Source organism: Saimiri boliviensis, chromosome 5, assembly GCF_048565385.1.
Source record: "Saimiri boliviensis isolate mSaiBol1 chromosome 5, mSaiBol1.pri, whole genome shotgun sequence".
NCBI classification, from domain to species: Eukaryota; Metazoa; Chordata; class Mammalia; order Primates; family Cebidae; genus Saimiri; species Saimiri boliviensis.
Window position 1 is genome coordinate 147,870,941 of NC_133453.1, and position 15,056 is coordinate 147,885,996.

The following is a 15,056-nucleotide window of genomic DNA, read 5'->3' on the forward strand; positions in this document are numbered from 1 at the left end:
ACAAAGTCCCACAGTGAGTGCGTACCCAGTATGGTGTCCACTACTACAGCTAAGTTCCGGGGGAGAAAGGAAGGGACCCTATGTGAGCTGGTAGCTCAGTGTAATACCCTGGAAAAGCCCTCAAACTGCAGCCCACTCCAGTATTTGGGCCCACGAGGGCAAAGAAGCTCTCCTTGAGTTCAGATACCAAAAGTCTGCTGCAAGGACTGGAGAGGCTGAAAGCACTTACCCTTTCCACGGAAGACTCATTCTCTCAGGGTGTGATCTCTGCCAGCTTTTCATTTCTTTCTTTTTTGTGTCATGGATTCCTCCAGGGAACTTTGTGATGGGCTCTAATACATTTGATCTATGATTATTCATTTGTAATGTTGGTTTTCGTTCTGAGGAGAATTGATGACTGACATCTCTAGTTGGGCATCTGGAGAAGCTCTCTAATGCCTTAGGGCAGGTGTCCCCAATCTACGGCCCGTGGGCCGCATGCGGCCCCCCGAGGCCGTTTATCCGGCCCCCTGCCGCACTTCAGGAAGGGGCACCTCTTTCATTGGTGGTCAGTGAGAGGAGCGCAGTATGTGGCGGCCCTCCAACTGTCTGAGGGACAGTGAACTGGCCTCCTGTGTAAAAAGTTTGGGGACGCCGGCCTTAGGGCATGGACTGGTCCATGGGACGTACAGTGGCTTAGGCTTCATTTTGAGCTCCAGAGTAGGTAACGTTGGGTAGAGCTGGAGTAGGCTGACCATTCCTTTTGTCTCTAGCGGCAGGTGCAAGCACCAGCTCTGATGGGGTTCGCAGAGGACTGGCGTAAACACTGTAAGATTCTCAACTGTCAGCTGTCGTAGTAATCTACTGAGTACATGAGCAGGTACAAGGTCCCCTTATAGCCAGGGTTGTGTGAGCAATGGTAGTAGCTGAGGTCATGAAAAGTTTTCTCCTTCTCATGCACTGTGCTACTGTGCCAACAGATTTTTTAATGGCTGTAATTCTGTTGGTCGATCTCCGTCTAGGAGATGGCACTTGCAGGAGAGAGCCAGCTGCAATCACGGTACTGGGATTTATGCTGAGCCGTTGTTACCCAGAGCAAGCAATCAGGTGATGGGCAGAGACCTATCACCTAAAAGTCCCTGTTCCTGTTTTGCTACCAGGGCATGTAGACGGGCAAAGCTAGGTCAGGAAAGTCCATACATCTGCTCCCCATGTGCGGGCACAAGCAGCAGTTTCAATAGGGGTTGGTGGACAGTTCTCTGGCCACTGGGATAGTTCCCGTGAGAAGCAAGACCTCCTGTGCTTCCAAAGAGTCCCCATGGGGAGACAGGGCCAGGCAATAGATGGCAGATAGACTGGCCCTGCTCCCCATGGCCTTTACACAGCAGGTTTCATCCATGCAGATTTCTCCTGATGAAAAGCCACAATAGTCAGCTAGGTCCCAGACACTCCATGTTCAGAACACAAACCCACTCCAGGTCACAAGACTTTTAAGTGGAGACTGAAAATGAAATAGTGGCTCTCAGGCCACACCCCTCTTGATTTGGCATGTGGAGCAGGAGTAACCAGCTCCTATGGTCCTGGCAAGAGAATGCTTCCTGCTTGTTTTTTGGTTTTGGAACTGGAGGACTCATACTCCACTCAATATTAAATTGCATTTCTCAGTTGGGAGCTTCTCCCAACATGTGACCACCGCCTAGATTGCCTGGCTGGTTTCTGCAAGGTCGCCTATGAATTAGGATTTAGAATATCTTCCTTGTTTCCCTGTTGGGGTCTGGGAATGCACACACAGCACATCCAGGTAGCACTCCTTTCATGCTCCCCTCCTGTGTGAGTCAGCTCCAGTGTTGGGTAGAGTGAAGATAGTCTCTCCCTTTCACATTCTGAAGACTCCATTCCCCATCTGATACTTGGGGCAAATTGCAGCTTGTCTCTCCTTTCAGTTTTTCTGTTGAGTTCCTGTGTTGGGTAAAAATTCACAGTGTAAATCTCCACATACTATTTTGCTGTTTCCAAGCATGTGGGGCACACTCACAAAGCCTCCAATCTGCCATCTTGGGGGGAAAAAACAAAACATGCTACACTTTATGAGTAGAGTGTCTACCAAAGTTTTTGGAATTGTCACCCTGAACATGTGCCTGTTCTTCTCCAATTATAGTTATTTTGTGCAGTCATTTTTATGTCAGTGCACAAGCATGAATATTTATTTTACTCCTTACATCTACTACTTCATTTATTTGATTGTTCAAATTTTTCCACTGTTGGCTATTGGAAGGTCTTTTCTTTGGATCCTCTGTCGTTTTGAAACACCACCATTAATAAGTTTTGATATTGTTATGTGTTTGGTTAGTTGTTTGCATTTTATTGTCTTCTGAACTACTAGGTACTCAGCCTAATTGTGTTAATTCCCTTGCAAGCCTAGTATTAGCCGTTTTTTACAGAGTCCTAGTTATTTCTATTGGAAAATTTAATTAGAAATGGAGATCTTGGACCTGGGTGTATTCAGTGCTCCTGGGGCATCTCTATTGAGTCCTGAACTTGTCTGCTGACAGAGTAAAGTCCACACTCCTGCTCCCCATGTATGGGGATATACATATTCATATATGTGTGTATGTGTTTGTGTGTATATACACACAGATACACATATATGTATAAATATTTATCATGTATCTGTACATATCTTTATTAAACATGAATTCCTAATAATGCTGCAGCTCCAGCATTGGATCTAATCCAGTACTATACGAATCAGTGCACCTGTTACCACTTATTTGTATGTAGCCTGCCACTTTTCCAGTGATAAAGATGGTTCTGTTACTTAATCACTGAATCCAAAAGACATGTATAGTGGTTTCAGAATTGGAAATGTACACTGCCCTGAGAAAGAACTCTACCAACTAAAGTACTTATGGATGAATCTTCACTCTTTAGATTCAGAATATCCACTTATTTGATAAGTTACTTGGGTCAGTTGCTATTTCCCCACTCCCTTCTGTGAGGTTATTTCACTGAAGTGTACAGTTTTATTACGTCCGTTGTCCCATGCTGTCTCCTCCCTACTGTATAAGGTTTTTAATTTGCTTATTTATATTCTCAAGTTATTTAACATTTGTAAGATATAATTATGTGTCTACCATTACAGTATGATACCAGTATGATTTCACTTCCCAGAGGAAATCTGCAGTACCTCACCAGTTTGAACTGCCTCCCTTCTGAGCCCCCAGTAAATACCAAATATTTGTCTCTATATTTTTTCACTTTCCAGGGTGTCACATAACTATAATCATACACAGTATTTTACCTTTTTTAATTTGCTTTTTTTCCTGCAGTATGTCCACCCTTTAGATTTGTAAAATGTATGTCATGGTTGTTTAGATTTTCATTTCCTTATGACAAGACTTTAGGCCTCGCATCCTGTGCTTAGTGGACATGACTATAGCATCTTTGGGGAAATGTCTATTCAAATAATTTACCAAGTTGATTGTGATATTTGCCTTTTTATCTTTGAGTTGTAAATTTTTTGTGTGTATTTTGTGAATAATAGACCCTTTTATGCTATATGATTGTGAATATTTTCTTCTACTTTAGCTGTAATATTGTAGAAATAAGAGAAATTATGGTTTAACCTAAGAACACAAATATGTATTTCTATATTCTATACATATTCTGTATTTCTATATTCTATATTTCTATATTCTATTGTTTAACCTAAGAACACAAACATGTATTTCTGTATTTCTATATTCTAGATTTGGTCTCTTTAGCTGTTGTATTTGGGTACATGATCATTTTGAGCCAATTATGTGTATGTTATGAGAGAGAAGTTCAACTTGCTTGTGGATATTCAATTGCCCTAACAACATTTGGTGTGAAAATATTTTCCATGTTGAATTGACCTGGCAAGCTTGTAAAATTTTTGATTATAAAGGTAAAGGTTAATTTTTGGACATTCAATTCCATTGTATTCCTTTGATTTGTGTATTAATTTGTTTTCACTCTGCTATCAATAACTACCTGAGACTGGGTAATTTAAAAAAAGATTTGTTTGACTCACAGTTCCACATACTTGGGCAGGCCTCAGGAAACTTAAAATCATGGCAGAAGATGAAGGGGAAGCAAAGCACATCTTACATGGTGGCAGAAGAGAAAAAGCTAGTGAGGAACTGCCACACACTTTAAACCATCAGATCTTGTGAGAACTCACTGTCATGAGAACAGCAAGGGGGAAGTTCACTCCCATGATTCAGTTACCTCCCATCAAGTCCCTCCCCTGACACAAAGGTATTACAGTTTGAGATGAGATTTGGGTGGGGACACAGAGCAAAACCATATCAATCTGTATGTCTGTGTTTATACTAGTACCACAAATCTTTATTTTGACTGCTTTGCAGTCAAATCGGATATTCATATATCCTATTCAAATTAGGATACATGAATCTATATTGTGAACTCTGCTTTTCGTTTGAAATTTCTTTTGGCTGCTTTGCATTACATTGTATTGCATTACACCTGAATTTTAAAATCAGCTTGCCAGTTAGAAAAAAAATGTTACCTCACATTTTAATAGGGAGGATAATATATCTGTATGTCAATTTGGAAAATATTGACACTTAGTAATATTAAATTTGTGTTTACTTTTCTAGGCTAATTAACCTATCTACATCCTCCACTACAATGTTGAAAGTAAGTGTGAAGAGTGAACATCCTTGTCTTGTTTATAGCCTTGGAGAAAGTATTGAGCCTTTTAGATAAATTATGATGACATGTGAGTATATAACATATGATGACATGGATGTACTTTAAAGAAAGTTTCCTTATTGGCATATTTGCTCTGTATTGTTGTCATGAATAGATTTTTGACTTGTCAAGTGCTTTTTCTGCATCTTTTAGGTGATCATGTGCCTTTCATTTTTGAGTTTATTAATATAGGGCATGACACTAATTATTTTATATGTTGAACCAAATTTGCTTTCCTGAGACAAGTATGTTTGGTGATGGTGTATAATTCTTTTTACATTTGCTAATTAGTTTTGCTACCATTTTCTTGAGGATGTTTGCTTTTACATTTACAAGACATATTGGTCTTTTTTTTTTTCCTTGAAGTGACTTGCTTTAGTTGTAGTATTAATATAAACTGATTGAGTATACATTAAGAAGTGATCGCTCCACTTATTTTGTAGTTGTTTTAGTTGTATGAAGAATTTGTGATCGATTGTTATTAATTATTTAAAGGTTGGGAATAATTCACCAATGAAGTCATCTCAACTAAAACAGGGCGTTGACCCCTACCAACAATCATATGAGGTTGGAAGAGGATCCTTCCCCAGCTGAAACTCCACTTGAGATCTCATCCTTGGCCATCATCTCTCTCTAGATTCATGATTCAGAGATACTGTGAGTAATGTGTATGTGGTTTAGAGCCACTTAGTGTGTGATAATTTATTACACAACAATAAATAATATACCTGACAGTAAATGCAGTATATCCTCTACAGAAAAATGACATTACTGCAAAGCCTAGTCAAATATGGAAGAAGTCTATGCTTCAATAAATAGTTTTGTACAAATTATTTATTTAAAATAATTTTATAAATATATAAAAAATAATTTTATAAATATATGGTAGCAAACTATTGAAGCATAGACTTTTTATATTTATATTTATAGAAATAATTGGTACAAAACTATTGAAGCATATATTTTTTTCCCCATATTTTACTAGATTCATGGTTATATAAGATGTTACGCTGCTGGTAACTCAAGGATATACAGAACTCTTTGTACTGTGTGTGCATCTATTTGTATACTTGAAACTATTTCATGGAAAAATATTCTTTAAAAAAGTATCACTTTTTTTTTTTTAGATGGAGTTTCGCTCTTGTTTCCCAGGCTGGAGTACAATGGTGCAGTCTCGGTTCACCGCAACCATCACCTCCTGGGTTCAAGCGATTCTCCTGCCTCAGCTTCCCGAGTAGCTGGGACTACAGGTGTGCACCACCACGCCCAGCCAATTTTTTGTGTGCATTTTTAGTAGAAACGGGGTTTCACCATGTTGACCAGGATGGTCTTGGTCTCCTGACCTCATAATCTGCCCGTCACAGCCTCCCAAAGTGCTGGGATTACAGGCATGAGTCACCACACCTGGCCAAAAGTATCACTTTGATACAAAAAAATTCTAAAACATGAACAGAATACCTTTGGCTCAGAAAATGAAAGGGCATGTAAAGAGAGAATAGCAAAGCAAAGCATCTTTCTTTTCTCTTTTTTTTTTTTTTTGAGACGGAGTTTCGCTCTTGTTACCCACGCTGGAGTGCAGTGACACAATCTCAGCTCACTGCAACCTCCACCTCCTGGGTTCAAGCAATTCTACTGCCTCAGCCTCCCAAGTAGCTGGGACTACAGGCATGCGCCACCATGGCCAGCTAATTTTTTTTTTTGTATTTTTTGTACAGACAGGGTTTCACCATGTTGACCAGAATGGTCTCGATCTCTTTACCTCGTGATCCACCTGCCTCGGCCTCCCAAAGTGCTGGGATTACAGGCGTGAGCCACCACGCCCGCCCTTTTTTTTTTTTTTTAGATGAAGCCTCACTCTGTTGCCCAGGCTGGAGTGCAGTGGCGCTTTCTTGGCTCACTGCAACCTCTGCCTCCCAGGTTCAAGCAGTTCTCTGCCTCAGCCTCACAAGTAGCTGGGATTATAGGAGCCTACCACCATGGCCAGCTGATTTTTGTATTTTTAATAGAGACAGGGTTTCACCATCTTTGCCAAGCTGGTGTTGAATTCCTGACTCGTGATCCACCTGCCTTGGTCTCCCACAGTGCAGGATTACAGGTATGGGCCGCCGTGCCCAGCCGCATCTTTGCATATCTATATACCAACTTGAACACAGGTATAATCCTTCTGCTTCAGGAAGATTCCTTCAAGTCCCCAGGGACTCTCATTCTCTTTCATCTTCCTCATCATATTTCAGATTTTTCAGTCACCAGTTTAACATCAGTAACCAGTTTTTGAAAGATAGGTGTTCATGCCTCAAATATCTCAGAAAGCCTCATTTCCAGATAATCATTTAGCAGGACTCAAACAAATAGACTAGAATTTATTCAGAGCTTGCAGTCAGGAGTGCCTTAATGCCAACATGACCATGCTGAGAACAGCGCATCCTCTTGTGAATGAAGCATTCATACATTATAAGTTGCTGAGACTCAATAACATGTGTCTACTGTACAAGTAAGGTAACAATTAATAGAATCTAAAATTTTGGGGGGGACATGAGGGACATTTGTTAAAGATTTATGAGATGTGAGCAACCAATTACAAGTACTCTAAATCAGTAGATGGGCATTTGATTTGCCTGTTAGGGCTGCAGTCAGGGTCTCTGGGCTTCAGTGCTGTACACAAAGAATTTCAATGACAGATTTTGGTAACAACAGTAACAACTCTTCATCTATTATATTGCGGCTTGACACCATTTAACTTCATTTCACTGCATATGAAGACCAACTCTATACTCCATGCAAACTGAACAGTGGAATTAGTATAGTGAAAAACAAAGACAAACTTTTGCCAAATTTAAAGGAAACTGGAGGTTTTACAGGGAAACAGAGGTAAAATATTTTTGTTTAATTCTTACTTTAAAGATAATTTTGTTCTGCTCTTTTATATTGAAAGCTCTACTTTCATTATTTTAAAATAGAGTGAGTTTATCAGCCACATGTATGAAAATAATATAGGAAAGGTAGTTTTGTGTCAACACGGGTTGTTTATTCACCTCATACACATTATTTGCTTCACCTCTGATGCTTATTTCTTAGCCTTGGTTTTGGTGCAAGATTTAAAGGCCTCAGTCTCCATGCAATATTAAATATTCATTCAAATGACTTTTCTCTGTGCTTCGCCTTTGTTTCTGAATTGCTCCTTTACTTTTGTGATCCATATTTCAGTGAGTAATGTTGGCAACAGCAGTTCTGCCTGTATGGATACTGGCATGGATGTTGTCTCCCATTCTTACCACTGGATGTGGAGAATGGCTTTAAAAATTTAGCCCATCTGTTCTCATCTCTCAGTTCCATCTTCTCAACTCAGAGTGTCTTCAAAAGTCCATGCCACACCACAGCCTGGAAATTCTTCCAAAGCACTGTCTTCAGGCAATTTGGGGTTTATGTCACTGTCTCTGTGTCTCAGGTATCATTGTCCTACATTGTTTGATAAAATCTGTCTTATAAACCATTATTCTATACACTTTGCCCCTTTGTAAATTTATTTATGCATGTGGGATGGCGTATTTAGTCCTCAGGGGGAGGGTATTAGAATAGGGTTTTGCATATCTAGAGATGGGGATTGTTGTGACGCATCTTAGGACCTGACTGCCGTATCAGATTCTGTCCAATCTGCATCATTTTCTCAGTTTTTACTTATTTTGCTGACCTCGACCCTTGTGAGAAGAACTTGTTGGGTATTTTGCAGAATGTATCACAATATGGATTTGTTAAATTTTTCATAATTTGACTGACATTATTCATTGATATATATGCATATTTAACTTTGAAGAAAAAAACCCTAAACAATATGTTATTTAGCAATACACATTTAGAAAATGATAAGAATGTTGTCATGATGAAAAAGGGAATTCAACATCTTACTAACATTCACCAGGGTAAAGGAGAGAATGGAACGGGGGAGGTATTACATGGCATATTGATTTATCAACAGCATGGAGAACATCCGTCATCTTCTGAGAAGATTAAGAAAAACAGGAAATAATTTTTCCATTCTAGAATAATTTTAAGTTTATACAACACTTGGAAGTCAGTACAGAGAGTTTATATATACACATACACACGCATATCCGACACACGATTTTCCTTCTTGTTCACTTCTTACATTAGTGTGGGATATTTTTCACAGTTATCACACCAATATTATGCAGTTTCATTCACTAACAACTGTACATTAATTGTTCACTGATTTAACATTTAATTGAGTATCCATTTTCTGTTCCAGAATCGTATCCAGGATACTATATCACATTTAGGTATCATGCCTTTTTGTGCTCCTTTTAACTATGCCAGTTTCTCAGGACTTTTTGTTGTTCGTGATATTTATCCACATTTGGGATTCATTATTTATGTTTTTCTCATGATAAGACTGATGTAGGTTTAGGTAAGGAAGACCACAGATGGTAAGTTCCACACCAAGGGGAAGTAGTATTGACATGCTTTGAAATTAGTGACTTTAGGATGATCACCTGTGTGAGGTAGTTTAGGTCTTTTTCCCAATATACAATTAATCTATTTTTTGGTCAGGTATGGTGGCTCACACATGTAACCCCAGCACTTTGGAAGGCCAAAGTGGGTAGATCACAAGGTCAGGAGTTCAAGAACAGCCTGGCCAAGATAGCGAAATCCCATCTCTACTAAAAACACAAAAATTGGCAGGGCGTGGTGACAGGCACCTGTAATCCCAGCTACTTGGGAGGCTGAGGCAGAGAATTGTTTGAACCTGGAAGGCAGAGGTTGCAGTGAGCCTAGATCATGCCACTGCACTTGAGCCTGGGCGACAGAGCAAGATTGCTTCTCAAATGATAACAACAATAATCTGTTTTCCCTTTACCATGTTGCCCTTTTTCTTAAAGTCACTAAGTATAAAACATACTTAACAAGTGGAAATTATACTTCAACTTTTTATGGCAGTACTAGTAAGCATGTTTATTTTCCACGGGCAATTTTTCTGTTCTCCATAATGCATTACATATCTATTTAATCATTTGAATCATATAGGATATTATATAAAATTATATAATTTATTGTATGCTATACTAATTTATATATTTTGTTGCTCATGGTTTCAGTGGTGGTCATTGGAAGGTCTTTCCCTTGGCTCCTGTAAAATTTGAAATTACATCATACTGTTTCATTTTGTTTGTTTCTGTGGTTTTATTGTTCTTTAACATTATTTTACTTGCTAGAATTTTAAGGTGTTCCAGGCTTATTGTGTCGGTTTTTTGCCGAATCCACGTATTAAGCATTTTTCATGGAATCTTAGTTGCTTGTTTTGGTGAATGGTATGAGAAGCAAAGATTTGGGTAGCGTGTGCTCTCATTCCTAATTTCATAGTGAGACAGTTTGTCTTCTTTGTGTAATCATTGAGTTCCAAAATACTTGCATGGTAGTTTCAGAATTGGTAGCGGATAATTACTACACCAAACGAGTAAGACGCTCATACAAATCACTTGCTCTTTAGGCTAGAATCTCTCCTTATTTCCTAAATTACTTGGGTCAGCCTCTTTTTCAGATATTGGGCAATACCCTCAATATCACTTCCTGTATTTTTTTACCTTATTCTTAGGGAATTTCACTCACTGCCATGCCTCTTCCTTTTCTTTCTTGATTTCTGGAGCAAAGAATTCCCCCGAAAGGGACTTTATAGTCTACCTTCAACGGTCCATGATGGAAAGAACCTGTGGAAACATCCCTGCATGCCTCACGATAAGCTCAGTTAACACAGTGAGCATGGCCTTCCCCTCTAAACCACTCCCACCATGGACTGGGCAGCAGCTTATTATCCCTGATAACCTTCCTTGATTCAGAATCTACTGTGTCTGATATTAATATTGTTATCCCAGCTATTTTTATAATTAGTGTTAGCAGGATATATTTTATTGCATTTATTTACTTTAAAATCATATGTATGATAGTATTTAAAGTGGATTTCTTATGACAACATACAGTTGTGCCTTGCTTTTTAACCCGCTCTGACAATCTTGTCTTTGAGTTGATTCAGTGATACATCTCACAATTAGAAAAAGCTGTCATACTCTTTAATTTACACGATGTGCTAAAAATGTTACTAGTTCATACAATCCGGCCAACATTCAAGAAGTAGGCGCTATTATCATTCCCATAGTCCTACACTGCATTTGATCCAAACACTCTGAAGGACAGATGTAGAGGAATCTCAGCTTGACTCAGTCTTTGTCCATCGGCCTAGCTCGTATGTACTGTGTTCCAATGTGTATTCTCATCCATGTTAAATCCTTTCTAGGGTTAGTTGCAGGACTCTTACCCTGCTTTATGGTCCTGAAGATATTTTCCTAAATTGTTTTCTATAGACTGCATTAAATATTTTTAGATTTTGGCCGATGATCCACCTGGAATTAACTTCATGTGTAACGTGAGGCCAAATGTCAGGTTTCAATTTCCGTAAAAGGATATTCTGCCAGGCGCGATGGCTGACACCTGTAATTCCAGCACTTTGGGAGGCTGAGCTGGGTGAATCACGAGGTCAAGAGATTGAGACCATCCTGGTCAATATAGTGAAACCCCGTCTCTAATAGAAAAATACAAAAAATTAGCTGGGCATGGTGGCGCGTGCCTGTAATCCCAGCTACTCAGGAGGCTGAGGCAGAAGAATTGCCTGAACCCAGGAGGCAGAGGTTGCGGTGAGCCGAGATCGTGCCATTGCACTCCAGCCTGGGTAACGAGTGAAACTCTGTGTCAAAAAAAAAAAAAAAAAAAAAAAAAAAAGGATATTCTATTTTCTAAGACATTTTTATAAAAATTCATCTATTCCCTTTCACTGACTTATAAAATATTTGATTATGTATATATATGTCTATTTTTCAACTGTGTTTTCTTTTATTACAGGCCTGTGCCGTCACATACAGCTTATTTCTACATTTTTGGTAGAGATGGGGTTTCACCATGTTGGCCAGGCTGGTCTCTAACTCCTGACCTCAAGTGATCTGCCCACTTTGGCCTCTAAAAGTGCTGGGATTACAGGTGTGAGCGCACATTTTCACATCTTTCAAATAGAATGCATAAAGAACTTGATACTCCAAAAGCTAGCCAGACAACAGTCAAATTGTGATTGCCCTTTTTGGCACACACGTGAACTTAGTGTAAAAACCTTCCATAGTCACATTCTAGTGATGCTGTCAGCCTGAAAACTTGCAAAGGGGCCATGAGCAGGCTAGAAAAATAATCGGACATGAGGAGCACAGGATACTCTTTAAGAAATGCACATCAACAAAGCTTCTGATGAGCAGAGATGTTGATAACGTTAAGAAAAATGCTGGTTAAGATGTATTGAGAAGTGATTCAGAAGAGTTTGGTCTGACTGAGAAAAATTTTAGGATACTCAAGTTAATGTGTTTTGCTTGTATTTCCCGTCTCATATAATCATATGTGTAATATAAAACAAGTATCTACATTAATCATAGGACTAATATAAAACAAATATCAACGTTTGTACATTTGTAATAATTTTCAGTATGTTTTTAATTCAATGTTTTCAATTATTTTCATATGAAATAAAAATAAGTGAAGGAAGTTATCGTTTTTCAATAGATTTGCTTTCGTAGTGACGTAAAATAAGAGGCATTTTTCAGTTGCTTCAAATAATACTGCTTGCATTACTTAGAGAAAGCTGTGTTAGTAAATACTAACAGTGTTTGTTAAAGACCTACTATTAGTCTAAATACTTTATGTATTATTAGTTCATTCAATCCTCACAACTTAAGCAGTGGGCACTATTACCTCTTCCATGGTTTAGTTCTGAATCTGAGCTAAAGCCTGACAGAAAAGGAATAGAATAACCTTCATCTTGATTCAGTGTGTCTCCAGAGTCTTCACACACATCAACTCTGCTACAATACCTTTATCTTATAGGACAAATACTTTCTTGGTGTAGTTTAGGAATTCTTACCCTACCTCATGGTCATGACATCATTTCCCTAAGGTTTTAAATTTCGCCTTGAATATTTTATACTTAGGTTTGTGATCCATGTAGAACTCTTTTTGTGTGTAATGTGTATTTATAGGTATCTTTTCCTCTTATGGATACTCAATATCCTGAAATAGTTCTTGAAAATCCTCCAAAAATATTTTCTAATGAATTATTTGCATATATGTATGTGTGCATGAATGTGCACGTGTGTGTATATGTGTGTGTGTGTGTGTGTTTATCAGTTTTCAGCTCTCTTTTCATTTGTTCATCTCACTATCTCTATACGAATACCACACTGTCTTGTTATTAGGAGTGTTCCTTTAACACAAGAATTTCTCCTCTGGTGACCATTCCATTAACTTCTGCGCTTTTTTGTAATGAAGACAGGATTAAAAGCCTCAATGCCTTGCACCTTCACCAATATTCCAAGTTGTACCCTCAATAAAGAAAGGGCTTAGATCTTTAGAACATTGCTGTTTTTCTGTTTTTGATGATATACTTTGAATCTCAGAAGATTTTAATTCTGATGAAGACCAATTTATCTATTTTTTATTGTGTCACTTATACATTATGTGTCACACGTTAGAAAACATTGTTTAATAATCTAATGTCATGAAAATAGGTTTCTATGTTATCTTCTATGGTTCGGGCCCATCTAGAAGTTACATTAAGATATATAATTAATTTGGGTCAATCATGTATATGGTATGAGAGAGGAGTCCAATTTGCATATAGATATTTACTTGTCCCAGCAACATTTGTTAAAAAATACTTGTTTTTGTTTCATTGAAATGACTTGGCAAACTTGAAAATCAGTTGCTCATGAAGGTGTTAATTTTTGGACACTCAATTTTATTGAATTGATGTATATGTCTATCTTTATACTAGTGCCACAAACCTCATTTTTTTTCTTTTCCTTTTTTCTATTTGTTTTGCAAGAAGGTCTTACTGTCTCACCCAGGGAAGAGTACAATGGCATGATCATGCCTCACTGCAGCCTCCAACTCCTGGACTCAAGAGATCCTCCCACATCAGCTTCCTGAGTATGAGGAACTACAAGTGTGTGCCACCAAGCCTGGGTAATTTTTTCTTTTTTGAGACAGGGTCTCGCTCTGTAGCCAGGTTGAAGTGCATTGGTGCAATCTCAGCTCACTGTGCCTTTGTTGCCTGGGTTCAAGTGATTCTTGTGCCTCAGTTTCCCAAGTAGTTGGGATTACAGGCATGCTCCACCACACTCAGGTAGTTTTGGTAGAGATGGGGTTTCACCATATTGGCCAGGATGATCTCAGTCTCCTCACTTCATGATCCACCTGCCCACCTCAGCCTCCCAAAGTGCTGGGATTATGGGTGTGAACCACCGTGTCCAGCCACCTGGCTCATTTTTTAAAAACTTTTTGGTTTTTGAGACAGTTTCACTCTGTCTCCCAGGCTGGAGTGCAGCGGTGTGACCTCCGCTCACTGTAACCTCCACCTGCTGGGTTCAAGGGATTCTCATGCCTCAGCCTCCCAAGTAGCTGGGATTAAAGGCATGCACCACCACATCCAGCTAATTTTTTTTGTTTTTTAAGACGGAGTTTCGCTCTTGTTACCCAGGCTGGAGTGCAATGGCGCCGTCTCGGCTCACCGCAACCTCCGCCTCCCGGGTTCAGGCAATTCTCCTGCCTCAGCCTCCTGAGTAGCTGGGATTACAGGCACGTGCCACCATGCCCAGCTAATTTTTTGTATTTTTAGTAGAGACGGGGTTTCACCATGTTGACCAGGATGGTCTCGATCTCTCGACCTCGTGATCCACCCGACTCGGCCTCCCAAAGTGCTGGGATTACAGGCTTGAGCCACCGCGCCCGGCCTAATTTTGTATTTTTAGTAGAGATGGTGTTTCACCATGTTGGTTGGGCTGGTATCAAACTCCTGACCTCAAGTTATCTGGCCTCCTGAGCCTCCCAAAATGTTGGGATTACAGGCGTATTCCACTGCACCCGCCAAAAACATTTCTGTAGAAAAGGATCTCGCTGTATTGCACAGGCTGGTCTCAAACTCTTAACCTCAAGCAATCCTCTCACCTCAGCCTCCTTAGTAGCTCTGATTAAAAGCACAAACCACTGCACCAGAAGCACAAACCACTGCACCCAGATAGTACCACTAACATGTTATTACTGTTGCCTTGTAAATATTTTACAATCATAAAGTGTGCATTTACTATGCAGACTTTGTTGTTCTTTGTCAAGATTAATTTCTTTTTTCTGGATCTTTTTCATTTACATATCAATTTTATAATCAACATGCAAATTTTGGCAAAAAATTCATCTAGAATTTTGATGGGGACTGCATTAAGTCTGTAGATCCATTTGGAAAA

The 15,056-nt window shown here is 39.1% G+C and overlaps 1 long non-coding RNA gene across 50 annotated transcripts in view; it reads left to right on the forward strand.

Annotated features, from left to right (window-relative positions):
- The window catches only part of LOC141584675 (uncharacterized), a 287,268-nt gene that overhangs the window by 73,780 nt on the left and 198,432 nt on the right, over window positions 1-15,056 (forward strand). For 45 of the 50 annotated variants that reach the window (XR_012517873.1, XR_012517882.1, XR_012517868.1 and 42 more), the window contains 4 exons: window positions 3,729-3,907; window positions 4,623-4,744; window positions 5,212-5,373; window positions 13,643-13,782. This is a non-coding gene — a long non-coding RNA (uncharacterized LOC141584675). The remainder of the gene's footprint in view (window positions 1-3,728; window positions 3,908-4,622; window positions 4,745-5,211; window positions 5,374-13,642; window positions 13,783-15,056) is intronic. The other 5 variants (XR_012517914.1, XR_012517876.1, XR_012517884.1 and 2 more) reach the window with 5 other exon arrangements.